Genomic DNA, 26,840 nt, shown 5'->3' with positions numbered 1-26,840 from the left:
GACTATACAGAAGGTACTGTGGAACTGCTCCCTCCACTCATGAGAGCATGGCCCCAATGGCCTTGCTTTCTACTCCCTTTCCCTTATGGAGCAGCCCCACTTGTGCTGCTCCTTGACAGGGATATACTGGCAGTCAAAATATTGTATTTGTTTATGATATTCAACCATGCACCAATTTCATGATAAAAGGTTTTATAAGCTTGCCAGGTAATTTTATAGACATGTAATGATAGCGTTCTTGTTTGGGGAAAACCAACAGCAGTTCTCCATCACCATAAAGAATTCCTGTGATCTGAAACTCAGCTGTTTAGGTCTGGAAAAAGCATGTACCATGTACTATACCTTATGATATCTTCATAGTAAGGTCACATTTTGAAGTTTACAGGAAGAAACTCGTTCTTCTGTGCTTTTAATAGAGAAGGACTCAAGCGCAAAATCAAACACATTCTGCAGTTAGAATAACTGAAAAGAACACATGGTTCGTGGTTGCTGAGGACTCATAAGGCTGAGTCTACAGAGAATTAGATAGCAAAAGAATTTCAACAAATCAAGACAAAAACTGAGTATGTTCAGCAAGACATTACAACATGGACATCTGAGATAAAGGTAATATCAAATAATTCTTGGTAGGATCAACTGTTCTACAGTCCTATAGGTTCTGATCTGTTATGTGCAATATTTCATGCAGTTCTTGTATTATGGTGATTGTGAAATTATTTGCTATTACAATGTGTTCGTGTACATATGTATATTATATGTACATTTCTATGTTATGGCAAGAATATTTGCAATTGGCAAGTGAAAAATACTTTATGATGCAAACCAAGAGTGTTCAAAATATACTGCCTCATTAACAGTTTGGTAATGATAATCTACCAAGGAAAGTTGGAGAGTATCAATCAATCACACTCATAAGAAGATGGTAGCCTAAACAAGTCACCATTAAGGAGGGAATTGTTGTCTGAAGAGAATCAAATCAATTTAAATAAATAATTTTGATAACCACCATTAACATTGACATAGTGGTACTGATATCAATGACAAGCCATTGAGAAAGTACTATGTATTTATATGTGTGCTCTTCTATGAAATCACTACTGTGTATTGCAAGCTGCCAGTGACCATGGAATATAAATGTATATATGGTGAACAATCACAGGCTGATAGGAGAGACTTTTAAATTATAGGTACAGGAGGACAGCAGAGGCCATAGGGTTATACCTTCAGATGGCCACTCATTGTTCAGTTTGAAGTGCAGCCTGGAAAGGAATCAGTTTGGGAAGACAATAAAAGTAATGACAGAAGCAAGGATGCATGCTTGTCTTAATTTTACTAATGAAGCCATCAGAGATGCAGATAAAAAGGTATATCTGGAAGAAAGTTGATAAAAGCATGTATCTTGGAGGCTGGTAAGGAAAAATAGGAACCTTCTGTTCTAACATCTACTGGCTACTCTGTAGGGAGTCACATACCTCAGCTGGTTGTTGAACAGCCTATGAAAGCTGCCCATAAAAGACAGCACATATAGAGTTGTCTTTAGACTGTGTAAACAAATCCGCATTAAAACCTATCAGTCATGCAGGCAACTTATTTCAAAACTTGGTATGTATAGCTGATCACTACCATGTATTTATTTTATATTGTTATTATTCAAGGGAAATATACCTTTTTTGCTTATTTTTTGTCTAGTATCCCACCCTTGATGATTGTCATTTGTATGCAATCTCTTTCCTAGTTTGTGAATAAGAAAGGAAAATAATAACATTGCAAAACCATGTTTTACATATATATTCTTATTTAGAACATGATTCCAAAACCCCTAGAAAATTATCACTAAACCTAATTGTATTTGAATGTGTTCCTTCTTATTCTGTTTTTTTCTAAAGGTGTTTTTAATCTTCCTTTCTCTAGACCAACATCAGACAGGGTAGTTCAAGAGTTTTTATATTATCACAGTGTTTCACTGGACACAAAACAAAGCAAAGAACTACTCTTTTCATCCATCAAATATTTCAAAGAATTTTTTAATCTTTATTCAAGTTTTTATACAAAATAGAGTTCCATTTTTCTAAAATATTTTGCTAAAGTTACAGACATGGATAAATCTTCTTTCCTGTAATTGAACAATTATAAATCTTTGAAAGAATGACATAATGGGTTTTCTATCAGCACTGCTTCTGCCAGTTTTTAGTGCAATGTGAGAAGCAAAAGGACCTAACAGCAAGATGAATAGGAAAATAGGAGCAACATAAAGAATAGTGTTCGAGAAAAGACTATATAATGATCAAGTAAACAAAACATGGCATTTTAGTTGGCTAAATACTAAACAGCTCTGTTCCCTTTCACAGCCTTTGCTTTGTAACAGACACAATCTAATTTCTTTATCTTCTTAGTTATACACTATGACTAAAAGTGACATAACTAACACCATGTAATATAAAAGAGAGAGGCAAACACAAGAACATTACTGTCTAGACATCATTACAGGATGTTACAGAAAAAGTTGAGTAGTATATATACACATTCAAAATTACTAGTAAAAAAGATAAGCAAAGAAAGAAAAAAGCCGGGTGTAACTGCCACAGATGAAAATGCTCTTTTGTTCTTCTAACTGTAAATACACCAAAATACCTAAAGTAAAAATTTATTCAGTTAATTTGCTTATAGTTTGGCAAGTGGATAATAATAATGATGTGCTATACCAAGATACTTTCAGATCTTTCAGATGCTGTATTTTATTTTTCTCAGATATAGACATCTCTATAAATCTTGTTTTACATTTGTATAAAATTCTGAAAGAAGAGTATCTTCTTTTTTTTTCACATAACTAATGAGAGCATGTCATAGTCACAATTTTGGGATGTTTTGTATCACATCAGCCACATAAATGTATTATATTACATAACTCAGATCTTCAAGACTATATTGTCAAAATGAGCAAAGTTAAGGATTAAAAGTGAAATCATCTTTAAGAAGCTGAAGAGATATTTATCTTTGAAATCATTGATTGCATGCCATTTTGTAAAGCTTTCATGGTACTGAATTACGATATGTACTGCATGTCTGTTGCACACCCATCGAGACCATCAAGCTGAAGGAATACTTTCAGTCAACTAAACAACTGGTTCATAAAGGAACTGGGGAAAACAGCTACTCTGATCTAATGTGCCCTAACCTGCCACTTCAAAGCTCATGTAAAGTGATACTCTAGGTGACCAGCTGTCTAAAATATGACTTTATTAGCAACAGCTACAAGATATACTGAATCAGTTCTGTATCTACTACAAACAAGTAAAGCTACGGTTAAGTGAGATTTGATTTGTTCTTACACATTGTCACAGGGAAGCCTAGGTTCTGGTATTATGTCCCATTTTTTGTATTTCATATTGTGCTGATCCTTGATGTTGTTAGTTTAGGACTTTTTTTATTTCTCTGTTCCTTCCATCATCAATGAGTTTCTATATTCTCCTATGTGCTGTGCAGAACTATTTTATTTCATCCAATCTGAGGTTTTGTCATGTCTGCCATTGGCAGGGGTCTTTCACTTCACAGTTCCTCCTACTTCAAACTGCTTCAATCTGGTTTATGTCACCACTGAGTTAAATTAAACACAAGTAATACATCCTTTGTTACAAGGTCAGTTTTCTCTTAGTTCCTTCATGGCAACTCTCTAGCCAGGTAATTTTGTGGCCTTTAAAACTATTTGAATAATGATGCCTTGTGTTGCTTATGTAAAACACATTTGTAACTTGTAATGTGCTGCAAAAGACTTTCAGAAATACTTATCTACATGTTTTCCAGTTATATGTATTATCCTTAACTATATTATTTAAAAGACTTTAGTTAGAGAAGAATTTTTTGTTTGTTATATACCACGCATGTTCTTCTTTATAACTCTACTTGCAGTGTTCCATGGAGCGGACTGAAGTCAATAAGGAATCCAATGACTCATAGCATCTATGATAAGGATGGTCAGTGAAACTACAAGATGACTTAAAATTGTTCCATCTCTTTAACAAAAAATCTAACACAGAATAAAATGGATCTTTTTGTAATACATTCAAGTAAAATTTATTGCCTTTTCCAAATGATCAGGTTGTATTACTTTATTGATTAAAGATATCACCTTCCATTTTTACTGTTCTATCATCATTCTTTGCCTTCTGCTTCAGAGAGAGTTGGTTTGTCCATTAATAAGGTCTGATCTGACAGCTCTTATTCCTGCAAGTACATCTTACTCCCTGGTAAAAGTCAGGGAATAATCACCAGACATTATTTATTAAAATAAGCTGTAAATACAGCTAGGAAAGACAAATGTATTTATATATAATCATCTTTCCAATATACCTCTCTTGTCCTGATAAAGTCTAATACATTTAGCTCAAACTCTGGCTGGTAGATTACTAGTCATATGTAATGCCAAAGTAATTTGTCTGCAGCTGGTATATAAACTTTCCCTTTTTAAAGGACAGTGTTAAATGTCAATGCTAATAATGGACGGAAATCCACTACAGAACTTCAAAGATGATAGTAGTTCATTGGTCCAAAGAAGCTTGAGAATAAGAAATCATGACACACAAGACAAAAAGACAACTCAGAAGGCAAGCGAGTTTGCTTCTAGAGAGAGAAACTGATTGATGAGAACCAGGGACATCAACAAGAAAAGGTTTAACCCAAATAACAATAATGAGATTTTTCTGCAGAGTAAGAAATAATCATAAATTGGAATTGTATTTGGTAATCTCTCCTCCTAAAATGTATATAAATGCATCATGCAAAACTGTGTCTTCCTTCTTATTCAAGGTTTCCTTAACTTTGTAATGCTATAGGGTTTTTTTTCCTAAATATTTGAACTTCTCTGCAGATTTTATCTTATTTTTCTTGAAAATGATTATTTATTGCAATGTCTGCAATAGACTACACATTTTCTTTTAGTAGTTTTGGCTATGTGTGCTTTTTTAATGCATTTGTGAGAACTCTCATTTTAACATAAGGACAGAACAAACAAGACTGCTATTCTGTGTGCTTTTCCAGAGTTTTTCTAAGTTCTACATAAATTATTCTTGAAATAATTTTTATCATGTTTCTCATTCAGTCCATAAGCAATTCCTTCAGAATCTTTGCAATCTATTTTAAATTTTCATTTTTTATATCAATCATATTTTACTATGATTATCAGTTGTAATCTGTAAATTATTTTATGACCTTCTTGCATCTTTCCAGAATCACATACCTTGATTAAACAATTTAATATTTCATAAGAGCTAGTGTCTAGTATGATCATGTAAGCACAATCACAAAATATTTGTATTGCTAAAGATACCTTTAACCTGATTTTCTGCTTCATACTTGGAGTAAATCTTCAGTAATATCAGGTTTTATCATACTACCCATTAGTTCTCTTAGAATTCTAGATCAACTTTGCATTCAATATGTTAATCTTACACTGAATTTGATATTACACAAACTGTATCATTTAGAATAAACTGCAGTAATTCAGTTTAAAATAAATGTATCAATACCTCTAACAGTATTTCAGATTTAAAAAACTCTGATCATCTTAGATAAAATGGCCAAATTAGAATAGAATGAACAATAGATGTCTTTATTTTGTGGTTACATTAAACCATCTTCCTCTCACTCCATCACTCTGCTCAGCTAAAAGAAAAAAAAAATCGGTAGCAGTTGGAATAACTGAATTTTATTTATTTTACTCACTGTTTCTGACTCTTTAAAAATGCTTTAGAAAGAAAAAAAAACAAGAAAATAAACTATTCTTCTTTTCTCAACTTGTGCAATTCATTACATTTGATTCACATTTTCAAGAGCACGTTTCCTCTGAAAATTTCACAGAGCTTTGGAAACAATCCTTTCTTCTTCTGTCTTGAGGAAAATGCTGTCATAAGAAACATTTACTTGAAAAGTAAGCATGTGCAAATTCCAAAATATTGTTTCTCTGTGGAAGGCTTTCTTTGCAAGACTATTGAAAAGTCCTGTGTCCAGAAGACTGAAATAAATAAATAAATAAATAAGAAGAAAGAAAATGAATGGAAAGGAACTGATTGTAGAATCAGTATCCCCCTCCCCTTCTCTTCCTTTCCTTTCCCTTTTCCCTCTACCATCTACCAGAAAATACATAAATAAACTGATATAATTTCAGCTGTTATCTTTTGTTTACAGCAGTCTCCTGAAATGTGAGAATTATATGTTCAAAAATATTTGGGTATAGAGGATCTTAACCTCATTATTTTACTTGCTGGGTGTACTCTTACCAAATTTTAATTAATCTGTCTTTATAAATCCATTATGTATGGTCTAAATATTCCAGAAAACCATACCCTTCAGAGGACTTCTGAAGATCCTAGACAGACTGAGGTGAGTGATAAGCACTTTCATGGCGAGTTTAACAAAACCGTGATGTCTTCATGGTATGTTAGATAGCATAATTTTAGCCATCCAGATATATGCATCTATGCTTGTGCCTGAAACACTAGGCATCTGAGGTGCGTCAGGCAAAAAATCTGACTAAATGGAGTTGTACTCTATGGGTCTCTTGAATTTAGCTTACCGACTCTTTCCAGTAGCACAGCAGGTTCCTGGGCATTCTAGTGAACTTGGTCTTCACTTGCTACCCCACTAGGCAGGTTAAAGCTGAGTGCCAGCCACATCTGCATGCACTGCTGCAGAGGTGCCTCCCAGTTGTGGTTAGCAAATCCCTGGTGTAAGGATCTGTTTCTTGAAGCACATATCAGCCTCCTCCTCTTTCTTATTCAGATGATCCATGAAGTATTTGAAGCATCATATGGTTTATAAATGGCTAATGTCAATGCTAGTGGTACACTGGATTTTAGAAGATGAAAGCAAAAACACTAATCAGAGAACAGTGATGAAGAATGATGATGTACATTAATGATTGTATTTCTATGCTAACGTAAGCCTCTCTTAGGCTAACTTGTTATGCAGATATTCTCTCTTTGGCTGACAGTATACATCTGTTTTTGTTAGTTTCCTTGTTGTGCACAGCATATTTTACAAACCAAGCAATTAGAAAGAAGAATTTTGTCTTGATGTGCTAATTCTGTGATCACTTGCTATTGGAATAAGATATTTTACAATCAGCTTACTCGAAAATTATAACCAGAAAAAACAAACCCATATTCCTTCTCTGAATATAATTAGCATGACTCTTGTACCCTTTCAGCAAGGAAAAGAAAGACATCCCCCACCCCTATATTCTACTAACTACAATCTAGTCCAGTGGATGAGAAAAAAAGATTTAAAGTATGCAAAATAAGGTCATTCTTGATAATAAGGGTAGTTTTCCTGAAGCTTAGTTGTCAGATAGCAGTTATTATTTCTAAATCCACTTTTTGTTGAGGGGTTTTGTAGTGACCATGTCAAAGAATGAATGCTTTCATTTCTGCCTGTTAAGGAGAGTGTGAACTTTTAATTGAGAAACAGACCTTGCTTCATTTATTCCTGCCTTTATCATGACTATTAGATTCCTGTAATTCACTTTGCTTGGGGCTACTCTGTATTATCATTTGAAAATTGAAGATAGTCTAGAAGTCAGCATCGTTCTTTTCAAACAGAAATCAAGTGACATTACATTATACGAGCTGCCCTACTTGCTGGTGGGATTTTGACTCGCAGGTAAATTCCTACTCTTGACTTTAAAAAGTCCCAAAAGGTTCAGATTTGACTTACTTAACTGTACTTTTTACCTTTTCTGAAACAGCTGTAATAAGACCAATATATCCAGTAGAGTTTTATGTAATGTTTTTGTAGACTAAGAAAAAAAAAATACAGTTTTAATCATTTTAACCACAGTATCTCTAATTTTTCCTGAGTGATCAGACAACCAGGTGGCTACTCAAACAGCTGGAGGCTTGATCCTGCCACACTGCAAGATATGAAAATGTCATAACTGTCTTTGAGAGCAATATTAAATTTTTGGTTATGGAAAAATTGGAAAAAGTTATTAGAAGTATATTTCGTTTTATCATCTGTATGTATCAAAACTTCTTTTATGGTCATTAGAAAAAATTAAATACTTCTTAACAAGCTTCCTTTTTGTTCTGAGATAACCATTAATACAGGTGAGATGAATCTTGTCCTCTGTGTGCCTACTTCTGTTGGTTGACTATAGTGTCTAGAAAACTAGCTGAGACGGAATGATTATCAACATTAAAAGTTAGATGACATCATTCAAGGTGACTAACCACATGTAATATTTCACTTATGTCAACATAGCTGATGTACAGAGTAAGAAATATTCAAGATAATAATTACTCATGAAATTGATAAATTGGAGAAATTGTAACTGTTCCTGTATATTACATGAGTGTTATTGTATAAATTGAATTACTTGGTTTAAAAAGAAGGTTCATCTCTAATATTGTATATAAAGCTGGTTAGGATGGAATAAGACAATATAAGAAATAATAGATGAAAGTGATTCACTTCATAAAGATAGTTCAGATTTATTACTTCTATCTACCATGCTAATTTGCAACATCTGCTGACATATGTACCATTAATTTTGTTCTCAAAGAGGAGTAGCTGGAGGCAGGCAGCCAATCTGCAAGCTCATCTAATATTGAAGCATACTTTATAAATACAAAAGGCAGTAGTGTTTCTCAAACTTACTACAAATATGCCTTTCATACTTATCAAAAGTATAAAATTCACTTAAGAAATATGTTTACCTTGCTGACATTAAAGCATTTTTACAGATTTACCCTAAGTGTAGATAAGAACTTTCATTTAGGTTTGAGTGCAAGCTGTTATCTCTTACCTTTTCACAGATACATATATGTGCGCGCAGAAGTATAGTTATTCAATTAACATAGCCAGGTTTTTGACTTTGTAAATGCTATTTTTACATTGTAGAAACTCTTCAATGCAAACATGCGTTCTAAAGCTGAATAATGTTTTAATGGATATTGTGTTTAAAGGACAAAATGGGCAAATGAAAGAAAATAATTATTTGAGATTATTCAAGTGGTAAAAGACTGCAATACATCCACTGGGCAAAATGTTGCCATAATTATGTTATTAGAAATTTAGAAATGGATTTCATTATGATCAAATTAAGTCTGCAATATTGCCTATCACGCTAGCTGTAATTTTAAGCTTGTATTCTGTGCTTAATTCTGAACTTGGACTAAGGCATCTACCTGTGCACAGAATTCCCTCTTTACACCTTTATATAGTTACAGTATCAAGATTTAAATCTAAGCTAATCAATAGAGAGAAAGAGGCATTTTTAGAGAGTGATTTATTGGACCTACTATAGACAGCTATACAGGAATGGTACCCTACAGCTGCCTGTTTGTCTTCGTTGACTAAAATAGTTATACTGCATTTGAGACAGAGTCACTACTGGGGTATAAATATCTATATTAGGTCATATGAATCCCAGTATATGTGCCTTTGTGCGTCCGTGAAATGATTTTGTATTATTTGGTCAATTTGCAAGAAAATTTGAGAGAAGGTTTGAGGTCTCAGAGAATCATAATTATAATTATAATTATAATTATAATTATAACATAATTTCTTGAATGTAGCATCAGGAATAGAAGAGAGAGAAACAAAAGTACCAAGCTGCAGGAAAACAAGATGTATATGATGAGTGTTTATACATCTCCTGAGGCAATCACTTTTGAACCCTTGGCAGATTTCAAATATATATGCATATATATATATATGGGGGGGGGTATGTATATATACACACACAGACAAACTCTGCTCTTTAGGAAACCTTGCTCCAATGTTTCCTGTGCTCAGCAATTTTTAGAAGAAAAAAATCATGTTATTACTACCTGTATGGGAAAGTGTGGAAGAATGTCGAGGAGATAGGCGATGGAAGCTAGCCAGACCGTTCCGTGGGAAAAGGAGCATCAACAGGACATGTTGACCCATAGCCATGTAGCTGGGCCTATGCCAGTGTGGCGCTGCACCTGGGCTTTGACTCGAGATTAGCAATGAGCTCAATGTGCCCACTGCGCATGTGTGTAGTACACAAAAACCACGTAAGGTGCCCCCCCGGCGTTCCTCGCCATGGACCGACGCTCAGCGGTGCCAGGGACTCTCCCGCTCCTTTATTGCCTCGATTGGGAAATCGCTGGGGAACCCCCGCTCAGACGCAGAGGTAATAAACGCTCAGCATTGACCTTAGTGTGCCTTGTGTTTGTGTATCTGTTCCTGCCGGGAGTCCAGGCGTCGCCCCTGCCGGACCCTTACACTACCAAATTTCATCTCTCCTCTAGTAAGCCCACTGTGGACAAATAAAGAAGCTGAATAAATTAACACTGAAACAAAAGATGCTTTACTCAGAATACAGAAAGAAATAAACCTACTTTCATCACTATTTTGTATATGAATTATTTTAAGATAAGTAAAGCTAGTAGTATTTTTACCCCTAAATACCTGATCCAATGACACTGATATAAGTGAGATGTTCTTTATTGGATCAATCACCAATGTTATAATAATAAGGTAATAAACTGCAGAATTTTTTCACATAAATTAATACAAAATCCAAGTCCATCTTTTCTGTGAATGATATGATTAACTACATAGTTTTAAAAATCCTTATTATATGTTTCTAGAATTATAAAAAAATGGAAAGTTTTTGATAATAATACTTTACAGAGTTCAGTGAATAATCCATTGGAGGACTGAAATAACCATGTCTAAACTTTATCTTGGTTTTCTTTCTCACACTTTTCCACAATGACATGATATTTGTCCTCTCTGTGCTTTAGACTCCAGAGCTTTCAAAATGGGGATCCATGGATCAAAAGCATTAAGTATTGCAACAGTCTTACTTCAGATATTAGTTGATTATGCCCTTGTAATACTACTGCTTTCAACCAGCTTCCACATGGTGCAGTATTGTAACCACACAAATAAAGAAAAAAAGCTTAAATACAGTTTATTAAATGCAAGGAGGACAGAAGTAGATAAGACTATGTCCTGTGATGAGAGTAAAGAAAAGTAGTGAATGACAAAGAGAGAATGAGAGATTGATGGAAGGGAAAGCAATAGTTTTTGTATACTTCTAGGACTGCTGAAGTCAGAGAAACGTATACACATAAAGATTCCTAATAAAAAGGTTGTTGACACTTGTTGCAGTGTTACTTATTAGAAAAAGATAAAGACACCTGGCAAAGGGAGTCAGTGGAAAACAGAAGTTTAGCATGAGTGAAATATAGAAGATCAATAACTTTGCCATGGCAATTGGAAATCACATTGACTGCATCTCCCCTACTAAATTCATCAGTGCCATGGAAAGCTTCTTTGGCCCTTGGGCAAGTGGCTCAAAGCAGCCTGCACCCATAACACTTGTGGCTAGCTTCTGCTACAGCAGACTAGCCACATCCACCTTATCTAACACCTGGGAATATTTAGGCTCATGTTGGTGCCCCTATAGCTCTAAGATACGATTGCTATTTTTTGTATTTTCTTCTTTGGTTCCAAGTGTCTAAAATAATTTGAAGACTATGTTGCAGTCAGTCCCCACAGTGTGTATTTTTACAGCCTGGGAGCGATGGTATAAGTTGCATGCACGAGCTTATGGTATAAGAGTATGTGGAGCTGTTTGGGGGCAGCCCATGGAGTGAACTATTCCTCCACAAAAAAACAACAGTTATTTTGAGGGGAACTAGCTGGTTCACTCCAGAGGGGAAGAGGGAGAAAATTAACACTTACTTAGTAGGGACAGTCAAAAGACAAAGATTCAGGAGTGAAACAGGAACCTAAGCTGACAGACAGGGTGTGATTTGTTTTTCTGTGGCTGCCGCCACGGTCCTCCCACTCTTACTGACATGAAACTAGCTTAACCACGTGTGCGGAGTGAAGAGGAAAGAGTGTCACTGGGAACAAAATGAGGCAGCTATAGTCGTGGAGAAAGAGAGGTCTTCCGAGAGCCATTTTCCCAATGGGCAGCTTCAGCAGAAATTTGTCAGCAGGTGTCAGGGCCCAAGCACATCCCCCTTAGATGAGTTTAGCTGGCTAAGTCAGGCAGAGCTGAAGAGAAGAGAGAAAAATAGCGGAGACCAACATCTTTATTGAGATATTGCAGTAAGCATGTGATTGTAAAATCACATCACTCGGTCTGGAAATGCTCATCTCCTGACAACCAAACACACAAATGTGAACATTTTAACTCTCACTGCTCGGAGTGGATTGCAGTAATTTGGCATCGTGTTCCTATTTGGAAATATTAAGAGCTGTCTTCAGTATATATATTTTTGAAAAGCATCTAAATTAAGCAATTCTGGTTTGATTAGAAGGGTCTTATAGCACATTTATATCCAAAGTGCTGTGCAAAAACAATGCTAATAAAGCAATGATTTCACATTTACTTGAGAGAAAAAATTGCCCCTAAAAAGATTTCATAATAAATATGAGACAGCAAATTATTCCTACACTGTAGTGTCATTATTACAGAGAATAGTGATCTCTTTGATTAAGGTCACATGCAAGTTTCCTAATAAAGTTTTATTTTAGTGCTTTTACAAGTTCACCTTTGAAAATAACTTTGACTTGGTAATAGCCATGTATTCTCTGATTGCAAAGAATGTTTTTATATGATTTGAATAAAAAATAGTAAATTCATCACCTTTTCATTTTCAAATAACTTTATTTGAAGTGCTGGTTCAAATGAATATACCTTACATTTATCATAGATAAAGTACTGTCTTGCAAGTCCTTCATAAGTTTTTATACACAACTTTCCTTGCAGATTTATGTGGGTTCTGTTTTACAGTCATACAGTGGGTCTTTTTTTCTCAAAAGGGAAAAAGGAAGTGCAAGATGAAGAATACAGCAAAAAAATCTAATTTTAGTGGTCTGCTTGCCCTTCTACTTAAAAATCAAGACAGTTTTTCTGAAAATTACTTATTGGAATCAAGTCTGACATGTTCCATTGTGGGTCTGGTTATATTATACTGAAAATATATAGGAAAGATTTAAATATATATTTGTAAATAAATAAAAACTTGTTATTTAACAAAGATTATTATGCTTATAGTGAGCAGCTTGGGATCTTATCTCATTGCTCAGATACTGAGTGGAACAAGTTCAAATTTCTCCACAAAAACGTAGCTGATTGATTTTTTTTTTTCCTCTTCCAGTTAATGCAAAACCTTATACATACTCTCTGTATTTTACATGGATGCGCGCACGCACACACACACAGAGGCACATGCACACAAATGCACACATGTGATTATTATGTGATCTGCACAAGAGTATGGGCATCTTACATAGGCCAAATGAAGTGATTAGGAGTGGTCTTTATCTCTGCAACTTTTTAAATCAAGGATCTTGTTAAGTAAGATAAATTACAGACCCCTAAGCCTAGTGCATAAGACGTAAAGTGAAAGTAAAACCCTGACACTCCTCCCCTCCAAGGAGTTCCAAGGGGGAAGGAGCCCCAAGAAATGGCACTATTCTGATGGAAAGAAGGGAGAATAAATAAAAATTAATGATACTGACGCTCTACTATGTAGGAGATGCAATTCTGTTAAAAGAGAGTCATGTCATAAAGTGGAAAAAGTTTCTAATTTATGACAGTTTCTGGGCTAGCTATTGATGCCTAACTACCCCTGGGTTAGGTACTCATTCTGAAATAAGGCTTAAACTTGCAGTATTAGGGGCATAAATTACAGCTTAGAAAGAGAAGGAAGAGGGTAAGGGAGTTTGTGTGAGGATGAGATAGAAGAAGTGGTTTCAGAGTGTTTTATGTATGGAGAGATGAAGGAGCAGTGTGAGAATCTCCTGTAGGACGGTGCGTGACGGGGATAGCTGAAATACGGGACCTTTGGCAGTGCTGTAGTTAACAGGAGCAGGAAGCGGGGTCAGCAGCTGTTTGTGTGAATGGCAAGCAGAGCATGGGGCAGTCAACAGAAGTAGCAAGAGGCAAAGCAAATAGTTGCAAGGAAAATGGAAAGGCTTGAAAGAGTGTTTAGCAGAAGCAGCAGAAAGAAACAACTTGTGGGACCATTCTGTAGAAGCAGCTGATCCCACAAGATCATTTATTAGCTTAAATCAAGCCTTGATATACAAGACTGGAATCTTTTTATTGTTTTTATTGCGTTTCCATAAGCTCATGCCTGTTAGCCAACCTGATTTTGTGTGTGTTGAACACTGTAATCCTTAGTATAAAACACAGGAAAATGAATATAAGGGATATTTTATTATTCTTAAATTATCATAAATTTATACTCCACCTGCACTGTGTAGGAGTCCTGCTTCTTTACTTCCTCTCTTTTTATAATCAAAATAATGACTTTTTTTTTTTAAGTTCTAAGCAACATTAACTTTAGCAGCTCTTCCATTAGGCCTTCAGTTTCAGAAGGAGGTAACTTTCTTTTCCTTCTCCGTCCTCTCCTCCTTCTGGCAATAGGTTTTCTCCTTAATTCCCAAGTCCTTTCAAAGATCCTTTCCATTGACTTATAGCCCTTTCCAGTTTTTCCCTTTAGGGGCTTGCAAGTGTAACATTTTTTTAAAGCTCTGAATTAAACAACTGCTAAGTCTCCTTCACATATCAGTTCCTCTGAGATTCTGTCTAAGTGGTTTCACTAAACTGTTCCTTTAATTTCTTACGGAACTAGATCCACAGAAGGTATGTGGATAACTTTATTTTAAGCCCCTAATTTACCTCCCCAGACCCCCACGATCAGCAAACCCATGTAACTCTGTAAGTGAAATTGCTCTTAGGGATGTTTTTGAATTAAACAAGTGTTATAAAATAACAACTTTATACATTTTAAAGGATAATTTTAGTAGCAAAGGCTACAATTCAGTATTCCTACTTCTTGCTAGAACATCTTAATCTTCACGTTAGACAACAAGATCCTGGCTTGTACTTTGGAAATTTTTTCTTCTGTGGTGTCCCAGCTTCAATGTAGAAGCAGATGGTATCCTTACATAATTTATTGTGTAGACAAGTGTAGACCACTCACATTCCTGGAAGGATGAGAATTCAGGGCTCAGTTTTTTTCATTCTCAGTGAAATATTCTGACTATGAACTACTTATATAAAAAAAAAAAAGCCCAAGAACTATTCCTTCTTTCAAAAAATTCACAGATATTCATATATTTGGGAAAGATACTGTGGAATGTGAATACGGGCTTGCACCTCCCTTGCATCTCTGACCTAGATTTCAAAGAAGTGTTGCTTCAGTGAATGTCTCTTCCCCATTTTACCGACTAGCTAGCTCTGGCTCTAGTTTTTTTTGTTTCTTTGTTTATTTTTTATTAATCTTTCTTAGGTCTCTAGCTCTCTCCTAGGCACCTTCCTTTTCATTTTGAATTATACTTTGCAGCTAGTGTATCAATGCAGTTTTTAACATCCAACTTCTTTATTGAACCTGACCTTTTAATTGAATTGAAAAATGGGATTGCTTTTCAAAAAGACCTGAGAATTCACAGAAGCATCTAAGCTCAAAGGATATGGAGCTTTGAACATGCAGAGCAAAGTTTTCTACAAAATTAAGCCCTAGACCGGCTCACATTGGTTACTCAAAATTAATGGATATCTCTGACCTTAAACACAATATGCTTCAGTGCTGCACCAGGGTGATAATATGTTCCTTCACAACCACCTCCCCTTCCCTTCTAGACACCTTACCGGACGGTTGTGAAGATAAATTGTTTGCAAAGTGCTCAGATACATTAGTGGGGATCGCTATAAAAAAGTCCATAACAAAATCAATAATAACTCTGCCTTCAGAGTAGGGCTTGAATAGTATGCAATAAATTTGGCTTGAGGCCAAACCTTGAGCAATGAGAATAAAACAAAAATATTGAGTAGTTGCTCATTAACTGAGAATCATCTATCCAGTGCAGCGAATGAGCAAGAGCTAGGAACAGAACATCCCAACCTTCTGTTCTGAAATGACATTATGTTTTATTTTTAAAAAAAGAGTATATTGCATAATATCTAAGGAAAGGAATACAGGCAGGAGAAAAACAAAGTAGAATTATGTAAATGTAGAAAAGATCAAGATGTGTATGCAGAAAGCGATGAAAGTAAGGTCGTCAGCCATTTTATTTCTGACTGTTCTTAGCTTTTTACTCTTTAGCTTCTTTTATATAACCAGAATTGCATTAACATTTGTATTCCTTCCAAGCTGATCTGAAGTAATGATTCCCTTTTGTTTTCCACTGGACTTAACTCTAACTGCATAGGCAGTGAGTTTCAACAGATTCCCCAATCTGGACATCTAGGGAATCAGATCTGCAGGACTCACCATGGAGAACACCAGCCCAGCCTGCAGTCTTCCTAGCAATGGCCATCTCAACGCAGGTCCTTCTGGACCATGTTCCACTCAACAGTATAGATTTATCTTAATGATGCTATATTTAGCATATGAAGCTAATTCCTTCTCTGATGCTTTCCTCAATTGTTTAGTAATGCATGTTGTCTATTTTTGAGTCCACATTGCAGTATATTCATATTAAAGGGGGAAAGAGAATTTGCAGGGGAATTGGTGAAGTTTGTGATAATTCTTCCTCAGGTTATTGGTTTCTTTCATGGTCTTATCTCACCAGTGTTAACCTTGACAGTTAGTCCCTTAACTCTGAATGAATGTATGAATATATATAGTCAATAGAGGAAATAGAGGAATAGAGGAAAATTAAACACCTCTAGAGAGTAATTACTCTCATAAAGTAGGCTAGATAAATAACTGTCTGCTTATTGTTATTTCATTCCATTGGCTCTAAAGGAAGGTGACTAAGTCAAAGCTAGATATCTACCTTTAAAATATCTTAAATTTCATAGGATAATTCCCACTCTAAGCCTTTATATACTATATACTGTTTAGCAGATGAACTACCCATGGAGTTGCCTGGTTCAGATTTTCCAGTGATGTGGATATTGTTTGTATTTGAGATAATACATTTTTAATGAAGACAACAGTATTTTCCCTCTCAGTGTTAAAATCCTATACAGTTTTTTGTACATATGATGCTTTGGTTCCTGCTCTAAAATGTGTTCGACATCATGGTTAGTTAGGGAATAGGCAAGTGGTTTCAACTTCAGTCCAACAGTTTTGCATTGTGTCCTTTTGATGTATAGAATACATCTATCTTAATTGTTAAAGAGAGAACAGATATCAGATATGTTCTTAAACTCAGGTTTAGCTTGCTCAGATTTTCAGTTCCTTAAATTGAACATCTGTAAAATAAATAAAAAGTTATTATCAAGGAGATTTCTGGCAAAGTGTAGAATGACATTTCTGAATAAGATCAGGAGCTTTCCTCAGGAAATTGAATGTAAATGAGGACTTTGGGTACAGGTTAACATTATTCTATCAATTCTACTATTTTACAATAGAAAGTGAATGCCAGAGGAACACTTTGCATAGAAATTGCTTTACTTGTCTGTCAGGCTTCCATGGAAAGTGAAAATGAGCCTATAGCATTTTTAAAAGATGTAAAAGGTAATCCTTTAGAATGTAGGTGACCACAACCATAATAAGCTAATACCTCGGAAAGGAATGAAGAATTTAAGTGGAATGAGATTTTTGGTATCACTTTAGGAGCTGAAGGACTTTTGTCTAGGAGTTAGGCTGAGAGGACTGGTATATGAGAGATTAAAAGAGCAAAATATGCAGAGCTCAATGAAAAAAATGGTTAGAAAGTGTCATGACAATTGTCAAGAAGTAGAGCCAACTGAATTATTCATTATAAATAATATTAATTACAAATTTAATCCTTTTTTCTGTCTGTGAATTGCTTGCAAACTAATCCTGGGTCTGTGAATGTATTCATTATTCATATGTATTTGCCTATGGCCTGTTCACAGCTGCTCACTTTGACTAGTCACTATTTGTTATTTTTAGCATATGATTGCTCATCTTATATGGTATTGTTTCTGCTCCCAGATTGGCTCACACTGCATTACATGAAATAGGGTAACAAAGAATAAGAGATAATGGTGAATTATGACCACCATCCTATGAACAAATTTTAGACAAATAATTTTTTGTACTAACTTTGAAAAAACATCCAGGATTCGCAAACTTTTTTTGGATGGCTAGTTGCAATCTGTGTAATCAGGAACAATGGACAATAATGGCTCACACAGAACAATTAACTCACTGCTGTGTATTACTGAGGATATTTGTATATTACGATCTACATTATTTGACCAGCTGTTCCTACTCTGTTCGTATGTAATCACAAAGGCTCCCATAATCACCTATGTAGTACTAGTTACTGGGTTTTTAAAAGCCGTGTTTTGCAGACAAAGAAGCTTGGGGTAATAATAGGAAGTGCTCATTGTTACATGATGACAGCTGGAGCCGGATGATAAATAAAGCAAAGATATTCTAAGTTAAGAAATATCCTGAGCATTAGAAGTTCTTCTATAACTGATGGCCGTAAAACCACCATTGACTCATATTCTTTAGTCCCACCAGAAATGGGATAAGTTGGGCATTGGATGGAGAAGAAAAGAGAGTCATCCTTTCTACTTAAGTTATGGCTCCCTGGGTCATAATTGTCACACTAGTCCAAAAACCTTTCCTCGCTAAGAACCGCATTGCACCTGGCCTCTGAATAAGAAATGAGTCATATCTGTAAAATTTCAGGGCTGAATTTCAGCTCACCTAATTCTATCCATCTGAAAAGTGGATATCAAATATATGCTAGTCATTCTATAATCAAAGGCAAGACAGATAAGCATCTCATTAAGGCAGTTTATGTTAAACTAGGATAGACGTTTTAGACACTTAATGTCTTCTGGAGATGCCTATCTTTCCTCATTATTGCAAACTAGATGACCATATTTGCACTGGCTGCATTACCTCTCTATGGTAGAAGTTAGTTTAGATTAAATCCAGCATAACCACCAAAACTACTCTACTGTCAGGAGTAATTGGAGGCAAGGTAATGATGTCTTCTGTATTTGTGCAGCATCTTGTGGGTCAATCAGCATTATTTTCTACAGAGTGTCAGAGTTTAAATGCAGGACCAAAAAGAAAGAGATATATATTTTTTTCTAACATTGGAATTATATCCGTATAGTACACTGATGTGAAAATAATTTGTGGGATAAAGTTATTTCTTGCTGGAGATTAATATCATCTTCTGGGGCCTTTTTTTTTTTTTTCTTTTTAGGAAAAGACATTGACAGAGAAGTGGTGGAGGTAGAGAGGACTGACAGTAGTGTAAAAAGAATGAGAATGGAGAAAAATGTTCTTTTCATGAGGCAGCTCCATTGCTATCATTCCTTAAATATTACCCTCCCTCTCTCTGTCTCTCTCTCTCTCTCTCTAAAATTGCTATTCTCTTAAAATTAGTGAATGTCATACAAACATCCATCCCTCCTTTGACAACGGACTGTGTTCTTTTATGAAAGTTTGAGATGATTTTTCAGGTTTGAACTTGTTTACAAATAACAGTTGAGCTGGATGCTGAAAATCATATTCTTCCTATTGGGTAATGAATCCTCTCTTCTGAGAAACAGCTGCTGGTTGTTGTTGTTGTGTTTTTTAACAAAACTACCAGAGTTATATATGTCCATTCTTTTAATATACAAATATCTAATTGATAGTTTCTTAATACATGGTAATACATACATGTTAATAATATATCCTAAGGTATGGATTTAAATATGCCAGTTTGAAGAAGCAAAAGATGACCTATAATACCAACTATTCACCTTGAAGACCTTAGATAGAAAATGACTTAAATTCCAAGTGAAATGAGTTCAGCAGTTTTAACTAAGCCCATATTAGACATATATTCATACAAGAATGACAACATATTCTCTACCAGGGGAAGAAATAACAGAGGATAGAGTAGTGGAGGAAGGAGTACATGTTAAAGTTCACAAAACAGCCCTGTAGTGTAATACATTTCATTTTTTTTACTTCTTCTTAGAGACAAATTTTACAATTTTCTCCCAATTTACTTTTCTTTTCAATCTACTGGAGAAACATATAAATCCTAAGCACTGGAATCTCACTTCTTACATGCTATTTGAGTAGTGCTTCCTGAACTGTAAATATAAATTCTTCCATAATTAAATAGAAAATAAAAAGGTTAACACTGGTTTTAACTGACATCAAGACAGCAATAAATGGTGCCCCACATAACCATTACATTACATAACACAAACTAAACAAAATTCTCTGCTCTAGACTGAACTTATTTCATTTTTCACAAAAAAATTAGAAGATCAGGGCTCATGGAGAAGTCAATGAAAGAAAAAAATCTCTTTATGAAAAAAAGAACAATGGATAACATGCAAAAAATAGATTTTTGCTACCACTCACTATACAGAGGCAGCTTCTAATTTATGGTACAAATAATCAATAAGACTCCTAGGCTATTGCCTGCTGCTAAATTGAGATCTCTGTATGCTGTCTGATTGTTGAAATATATTACAGGTGATTTAAAGCAACTGTATATTCAATTTAGAAAAGGAGAGTACCTTTAACCTAGTGTTTTTGTAGTTTTCTATGGAAAAATGACATTTCAAGAGGACAATTAATTTTATCGTAAAATAATGATGTGAGAGCTAAGAAGTATTATCCTGTGGAAGTGCCTATTTCTTTCCACAGATTATATAAGAAACCTACAATGGCTGGCTCACACTGTAACATTTAACTTTTAAAATCTACTAAACTGATTCTGTCAGTAAATAACATTAAACAGTACACAAGTTGCATAATTTTAAAAGTAAACATTTAATTACATGACAAAGACCTTAGAGGAGTACTGCTCAGAGGAGTAATAAAGAAGGTAAAAATCAAAATAAAAAATATTTTGAAAGCAAAAATGATTTTTATACAGATACACAATCACAAAAGATATCAAAATCTCTTTTTCAGAGAAAGAAGAGCAATTGAAGAATATCCAAAGTTTCATGATCATAGATTACATTAATTTCTTTCTTGAAGTCACAAAGATAGAACTCAGTGTCAGGTCTGCAACATGATCATGACTGGAAAGTAAAATAAGAAGCAGTAATTAACTCTATTAACATTTTTAAAGTTCTCATACCGTTACTTAAACATGAACACATATTCTCTACCACATGGTGATGCCATTGGGATTTCAGAGACATAGTTAGGAAGGTCTGTAGGAAGAACAGGGGAGACCAGAATACGGGTGAGCTCTTAGCAAAGGATTACCTCGCATGCTGATTACTTTGCTATGGCATGGTGACAGGACAGTCGAGAGTTCATGGATTAGGATTGGGGATGGGGTAACCCAAGGGGGATATCAGAGTGGGCATCTGCTATTGACTGGAATAAGATGAGGAAGTAGACTAAGCCTAGAATAAGAAGAGGAAGTAGACTCAGCCTTCTTTAAACAAATGGAAGAAGTCTCCTGATCTCAGTGTCTGGTTCTCATGAAGCACTTTAACCATCTGACATCTACTGAAAGGACAACACTGTGGGGCATAATTTCTGCTCTGCATTGGATAGTTTTGTAACTCAGGTGCTGGAAGTGAGGTGATCTGCTACTCATTAATAAGAAAGAATGTGGAAAGAAGGTGATAGTCAATAATAATTAGAATGGCTAGAATGACCATTAGAAGGATGGTAGAATTTTAGATCCTGAAGGAGGTGAGTAAGGCAGGTGGCAGACTGATGGGCAGAGTCAGTAGAGTTCAGGAGAGCAAACACTGGCTTTTCCAGGGAATGGGTAGGCAGAAGTAGTGTGGGGGAAGCTGTCTTGAAGGACAAAGGAGACCAGGGGAGCTGGCTGATCTTCAAGAACAACCTTCTCAAAGAACAAGATCAGTCCATTCAGAACTGCAAGAAAACAGGCAGGAATAGCATGATGCCAACTTGGCTGAGTAGGGAACTGCTGACTGAGTGCAATGGAAAACAGAATGATATCGGAGGTGAAGTCATGGATAGTCTGCCAAGGATGAAACATTGCCTGGGCACGCAGGAAAGTGAAGGTCAGTAGAAGCATCTTTTAAGAGAAACAGATGCAGAAGCAAAAGGAATACCAAGGAGAGTGTGGGCCCATGGCTGAACATTGCAGGTGACTTAGTGATGAAGAATATGGAAAACATGGTTAAGATATCAGCATTTTCTTTGCCCTAGTCTTTACTGGCAAGGTCTGCACTCAGATCTCCAAGGTCCCAGTGCCTAGTAATGGAATCTGGAAGAGTGAAGAATTACCCACTGTGAAGGACAGAGGAGCTAGAGATCATTTAAGCAAACTGGATATGTACAAGTACATTGAGACCAGATAAGATACCTTCAAGGGTACTGAGGGAGTTGACTGTTTTCAATGTGAGTGTGCCTCTATCACATTCAAAATCAAGATCATGGTATTTGGAGGAGATTCCCAATGACTGGAAGAAGGCAAATGTCACCCACATCCTCAAAACAGACAAGAAGGAGGATTTGGGGAATTACAGACCAGTCAGCCTAACCTTAGTCTCTGGGAAGACAATGGAGCAAGCCTCCTGGGAGCCATGTCCTGATACAGGAAGCACGTGGAGGTGACTGTGAACAACCAGCAAAGTTTTACTGTAGGCAGATTGTGCCTGACCACCACAACTGCCTCCTGGGTGAGATGACTAGTTTCAAAGAGGAAGGTAGAATGGTGGATGTCATTTACTTTGGCTTTAGCAAAGCTTTTTACACAGTCTCCCATGATATCCTTCTAGCCAGATTGGAGAGGTAGGGACTGGATGGGTAGACTGCAAGGTAGGTGGAAAACTGGCTAGACCATGGGACTCAAGGGAGCACAAAATCCAACTGCTGGCCTGTTACAAGTGGCACTCCAGATGGTCAGTAGATGGGTCTAATATCCGCATCAATAATCTGGACAGTAGGATGCAACACACTGTCAAAAAGTTTGAACTTGACATCAAATTGCAATGCCATTCGGAGGGACCTCGACAAGCTGGAGTGACTATCACCCTCTATTCAGCACTCCTGACATATCTGGAATACTGTTCCCAGTTTTGATCCTCCACTCTCCTTCCTGGTACATGAGAGAGATCAACAAACTAGCAGAGTGACGCCAAAATTACTAGGGGACTGAAGCATGCAATGTACAAGGAGAGGCTGAGAGCTGGGTTTTTTTTCAACCTGAAGAAGAGAAGGCTCAGGGAAGGCGCAGCCTTCCGCTGCTGAAGGGAGTTATGGAGACAGTGGAGCCAGACTCTTCTCATAATTGCACAGCAAAAAGACAAGAATCAATGGTCACAAGGAAACAAGGAAAACAAGGGGAATTCTAATTGGACAACAGGAGAAAAAAATGTTCACAGTAAGAGTGTTTAATCAGTGCAACATGTCCTTAGAAGAAATGGACACTAAGCCCTGAGCAACCTGATCTAACTTCAAAGTTGCCCTGTTTTGATTGGGTTGTTGGACCAGATGATATCCAAAAGTCCCTTTAAACATAATTTATCCTATCATTCTATCCTGAGCACTTACATTTATTTTATCTTGCTATTCATCTTCACTACAATGCATATCATCTGTAAATTCCTCTTATTTTTCCCATCTGCTTTCATTTAATTGCATTGACTTGCTTTCTACTTATAGTTCTTCCTTCTATTTTTCTTACTACTAACTATTTACAGGCATTTTCCCCATTTCTCACTTTGCAGTTCATTTTCATTTGTTTGGGGTTTTTTTGCTATGGCTCCCTGCTGCTCCCCTCCTCCCCTCCCCCCCAAGAAATCAGCATTTCTCTTGTTATTGAAATGAGTCTCCTTTCAGCTTTTGTCTCTCTGCCAGGTCCTATATTTATGATTTTCATTTTTCTTTTTTTTGTTTCTCTTTGTTTTATATTTTTTTATAGAATTCATGGTGTTAAGTAATTATTTTATCACATTCTAGATGACTGAAAGACAATGTTCATGGCTAAAGGCTACAGTATAGATATTTATTGCCAAATGCCAAAAACTTTGCTTTATAGACTAATACATCTATGAAAACAGTGAGATCATTCTGGGAATACTCTCGCATGACCCACACTGTTCAGTTTAAATATGTTACTGTTAATGTCTGCATTTTTAAAGACTAAAGATCCTGGTAACCTTTTGGATATCTAATGTGTTTTCCATCTGATCTTCAACTTTCTGAAAAGATGAGAAACTTATTAAACATTAAGTGAATGATGTAGTTTAACTTGCCTTTCCATCTTTTCAAAATGTAATCAACTTTTTAATAAGAACAATATAAATGAAGCAGTGATGAAACTGTGGCTTAGCTGAAGGAAGCATGAAGCAATTCTGTCAAGATAATATAGTATGTAAGCAGCAACAATTAATTTGACCAAATGTAAGCCTTTGCCTCTAAGTTATTCACTTTACACCTCTGTTATAGTCAATGGATAGAAAGAGGCACTTCCAGTAAGCACTCAATCTCGTTTTATATTAGATTTATAAAATAGATCAAATGAATAGCACTCTGTCCACTGACTACAAAGGAGCTTAGGAGTACTACTCAGATATAAATGAATAACACTGCAGTTCCTGATTCCCACTTAACAGCCATTAGACTAGATCTGAACAGAATTTGGAATGATAGTTTCAAAGGGAATTTCAAATGTTAAATATGCTTTTTATTCCAAACTTAATTTTTTTTTCATCTTGGAAAATAAAGTACATTTCACTAATTTTGCTTCAGAATATTCATTTTGTTAATTATTTAATATGTAAATAAATATAAATATCTCTTTTTAAAAACAATTCAACATGAATTTTGTCTCTAAGGGTTGTTCCTGGGCTTTTTTAAAATTAAATTTGGTATTTGCATATTAGTTCATGCAATCTCAATTATCACCAATGCAAAATAGTTAACAACAGTGGCTTATGTCTTAATGTGACTATTTAATGGGTGTCAGGAGAGGTAATAATAATCAGCTGAAAAAAGAAACAAAGGAAAAATGCATTTGTCTTAGTAGTAAGAACATTTTGCAACAGAAAGGTATTTTGGCAAACAATTTTTAACCAATTCCACAACACTGTTGTCTCTCTCCCTCTTCTTTGATTTTAAGCAGATACTGATACCTGTAGTTACTGGTGAAAACTGACACATATATTCTGAGAAAGAAAATCAGCTGCTTTGTATGAAGATGAGCTTATTATGTAGGTCAATGAATGATTCACAGCAAATTATTTATCAAGGGAATGCACTCTCTCTTTCTCATGGTGAGTTGTCTTAGAACAAATTATCAATTTAATTTCAAATACATCTATGAAAAACTATATAAACATACTCCTCCAATAACTCTTTAGATTGCTCAAGTTTATGACATTTATTATTGTATGACATTGAATTCTTTAGCTGAAGGGAGGCTACCAATGTTTTGAAGTTCCATTAGGGATGACACTCATATGAGCTGGAAAGTCCTGGTGAGAACTTATGGGGCCAGGAAAGTATTCAGGGTCTGGACAGAGCTGTTTTCCTGGATGAAATTATTTACACCATTCACAAAAGGGAAGAAATATGTGCAAAGTTTCAAAATTGAAGCACTGAAGAAAATGGGTAAAATAAAAGGTCCCAATAGACCTTTTCAAGTTAGCAATTCACGAGAGACATAAAAAGGTAAGAGTTGTCATTTCTAACTATTCTTTTCACTTTTACATTTCTCTGACATCTGCCTTTGCAATTGCATTTAAGACTTGCATTTAGTGCTTTCAGACACTAACAGTTTTACTTTTTCTCTGGTTTTGTCGTTTCCTTAAAGTATAAAAAGGTACACCTTACAGAAGCAGGTGCTTGGTTCTTGTTGCCCAGCATCATCAACTCTATAATTATAGGATACAAAACTTTTAAAAACCTGCTTGGGGTAAAACAAAACAAAACACGTAACATGGGAACAAACTACAGTTAGCACTGTAGAGAAAGAGAGATCACTTCCCCTTTACCCACATCACTATATGACTACCCATCCCTGTTCTCCAGGCTCTGGGGAAGGAACACTGCACATTTTCTGAGGATCTTGAAGATGTGACTGGCCACTCTGTACCTTTGGTAACAGGTGTAATTTCCTCTCACTGCTGCATGCCTCCTGCAAGTTCAGACTAGTTTTTTTTAAATCCTTAGCTCACTGATAATTCTGCTGTCACTGTCTCTGCTCTCCAGGCCTGTTAAAAAAGGAAAAGAGATGTCCATTGCTACAGTCTCTCATCCTAAATCCTTTCCACCTCCAATGATATTATCCTTTTGTGACTTAGCTGCACAATGTGTTCAAAGCTTTCCAGGTTCAGACTGTGATTCAAGACTGCAAATACTTATGGTTGTTTGAAATCTGTGTTCATAGGATCGCAGGACCATAAATAATTCAAGCTGGATAGAACTCAGGAGATACTTAGTCCAACCTCCTGCTCAAAGCAGGGTCAGCTCTGAGGTTAGAAAATGTTGCTGAGAGCTCAATCCTATCAGGTCTTGAAAATCTCCAGGGATAGAGACTGCACAACCTCTCTGGGCAACCTGCTCCACTGCCTGAATGCCCTGATGGTGAAAAGTTTTGCCTTATATCCAGTATGAATTTCTCTCATTTCAACTTATGCTGGTTGCCTCTCACGATCCCACTTTGCACTGCTGTGGAAAGCTTAGATCTGTCTTCTTGAAGACCTCCTGGCAGGTATCAATGGGCTGCCATTAGATGTCCCAGAAGTCATCTCTTCTCCAGACTGAGCAAGCCACAGTCCCTCAGCTTCTCCTCACAGGGCACGTGCTCCAGCTTTGACCATCCTGGTGGCCCTCCACTGGATTTGCTCCAATTTTTTGAGAATCTTTCTTGTATTGGTGGGGTGGGAGAACAAAACTGAATACAGTATCTAGATGTGGTCTAACAATGCTGAGCAGAGGGGAACAACCACTTCC

This window comes from Apteryx mantelli, chromosome 1 (assembly GCF_036417845.1).
Source record: "Apteryx mantelli isolate bAptMan1 chromosome 1, bAptMan1.hap1, whole genome shotgun sequence".
Classification (NCBI taxonomy): Eukaryota; Metazoa; Chordata; class Aves; order Apterygiformes; family Apterygidae; genus Apteryx; species Apteryx mantelli.
The sequence above is the reverse complement of the archived record's forward strand: the minus strand, read 5'-3'. Positions refer to the sequence as shown.